Genomic DNA, 2,965 nt, shown 5'->3' with positions numbered 1-2,965 from the left:
GTTGGAACTGTGTAGAGCAAGGACATATGAGGAGCCAGTGTAAGAAGAATATTACCAATAAGTCAGCCTCAAGGAAACCAGTAGTTGTTGGTGTTGAGGGATGCTCACCAACCCCCATCGTGATAGTGCCAACTTCTAGGTGTAAAATGACAAGCAAACATAGTGTCTACATGACAGGAAAGCTGGATGGCCAAAAGTGCAACTTTGTCATAGATTCTGCATCTCAGCAAACCCTTGTGAATATCAAGATGCTGTATCACAAAGGAGTACCAGAAGCCATACAGAAGCTCTGTGGTGTGACAAGGAATTATACAAGGTTGTGGGGACCATTATGGGTAACTATTGAGCTCATGGGCATGAAGAACAGACAGAAAGTATACTTGGCTGACATTGAAGACCAATGCATATTAGGATTGGACTATTTAATACTGAGGAAGTGTGTAATTAATTTTGATAAAATGACGATTGGAAACAACAAAGGCCAAATTCCATTATCATGGGCCAAGACATTTCAGCTGGGATGAAGTGAACAACGGAACAAAAGACGCCACTGAAGACGTGTCACCTGAAAAAGCCACTGTCGAAGAAGAAACTCTACTCTGTTTTGAGAAGGGAAACAGTGAACCCCTTGATGAAGTTACTACCACTGATGTGACTGTTATCGATGATAGGACAATTCTCGATGGAGCAGATGAACCTTACGTGAAGCAGAAGCCAACGAGATGAAGACCAGTACGGAAGAAGATACGTCCCGTAAAAGTAAGAGACTTTGTTAAATTTTAATTTTGTGTTTGTAAATTCTGTCCATTTAATTAAGTTATTGTTAATTTTCTATTGGTTTAATGTAAGTGGCTATTGTTCGGGATGAGCAATACTGAGGAAGGGGCAGTGTTACGACAGCGCAAGTCAAGTGATGCTGGTAACACGTAAGGAGTGCTAGAAACATTGGGGAACATCACGAATAATCCAGTATTTGCTAGGTGCCCTCTTAATTGGAATTAGAATTGCAGACAGTCAGAGACAGAGGAGGACAAATGAGTCAAGCGCGGTAGTAAAGTGCATGAATCATGGTGAATTATAGCATGTGTTTAATTTAAGGTGACTGTGGAAATTAAGTGTATTACAAAGTTGAATTGAGAAAGAATAAAATAGTTTTATTTAAGAAAGGACTTGTGTCACTGAAGTTTCTCAGAAAGAATTTCTACGGAAAATTAACAAACGACCAGAGATGTAACAATTACTTTCTAAACCTTAAGGCAAATTGTGTACACCTGTGACAATACAATGGCTGAAAAATCTTTTTCCAGGAAGTTAGTGCCACTACTGAAGACCACATAATATATGCAGCATGTAAGTACTGTTATTCATTAAATAAAGAATACAGATAACAAATGTTGTGTACTGACAGATCAATACCTATGTTATGCTGATAATGTGTATGTTTACTTTAATAAATTAAACAAATTTGAGAAGGGGATCCCAATAATATAAATAAATAAATAACTTAAAAACTCAGAAGTTTGAAGTAGGTAAAATTATATTTATTTAAAAGAATCATTTCAGCCTCATGTGCTGTTATAATGCTGTGTGTATTTCTTTAACAAACCTAATTTTAACCACTTAAAGCCATTATTTTTATTAATAAAACAAAATGTTGTGTAGTGGAAACAGAAGTGCACAATATAACTACCATAAACTAAAAGTGATTATTTTAGCTGATGTGTGTTTGGTGGAGTCAGTGTTTAGGACAAAGGTAACAATGATGAATCACTCAAAAAGAAAGTACTGGTAAAAATGGCTATGATGATAATTTAAAAACAATATTATTACTTCCAAAAAAAAAAGAGAAAAATACAGCACAATTGATGTTTATAATTCTTACACATTAAGTTTACATTAGTACTGGTGCCATTATTACCAGACAGAGAAGTGACTTTCATAAAGAAAAACCCTGAGGATCATCATGCAAATAGTAAATGTTACAACTATAAATATACTGGACTTATATTCTCCAACATTGTGATAAAAACATCCCATACAAATATAAATATACTGGACTTATATTCTCCAACATTGTGATAAAAACATCCCATACAAATATAAATATACTGGACTTATATTCTCCAACATTGTGATAAAAACATCCCATTATTTATATTTGTGGAGAATATAAGTCCAGTGCAAGTCCAGTGTATTTATATTTGTATGGGATGTTTTTATCACAATGTTGGAGAATACAAGTCCAGTGTATTTATATTTGTATGGGATGTTTTTATCACAATGTTGGAGAATATAAGTCCAGTATACGTATATTTGTATGGGATGTGTTTGTCACAAAGTTGGAGAATACAAGTCCAATATATTTATATTTGTATGGGTATTCTCCAACATTGTGATAAAAACATCTCATACAACTATAAATATATTGGACTTGTATTCTCCAACATTGTGATAAAAACATCCCATACAAATATAAATATACTGGACTTGTATTCTCCAACTTTGTGACAAACACATCCCATACAACTATAAATATATTGGACTTGTATTCTCCAACATGGTGATAAAAACATATGCTAGACTTGTATTCTCCAACTTTGTGACAAACACATCCCATACAAATATACGTATACTGGACTTATATTCTCCAACATTGTGATAAAAACATCCTATAAAACTATAAATATATTGGACTTGTATTCTCCAACTTTGTGATAAAAACATCCCATACAAATATAAATACAATGGACTTATATTCTCCAACATTGTGATAAAAACATCCCATACAAATATAAATATATTGGACTTGTATTCTCCAACATTGTGATAAAAACATCCCATACAACTATAAATATATTGGACTTGTATTCTCCAACATTGTGATAAAAACATCCCATACAACTATAAATACATTGGACTTGTATTCTCCAACATTGTGATAAAAACATCCCATACAAATATAAAT

This window comes from Limulus polyphemus, unplaced genomic scaffold (genome assembly GCF_000517525.1).
Source record: "Limulus polyphemus unplaced genomic scaffold, Limulus_polyphemus-2.1.2 Scaffold12227, whole genome shotgun sequence".
Lineage (NCBI taxonomy): Eukaryota > Metazoa > Arthropoda > Merostomata > Xiphosura > Limulidae > Limulus > Limulus polyphemus.
The sequence above is the reverse complement of the archived record's forward strand: the minus strand, read 5'-3'. Positions refer to the sequence as shown.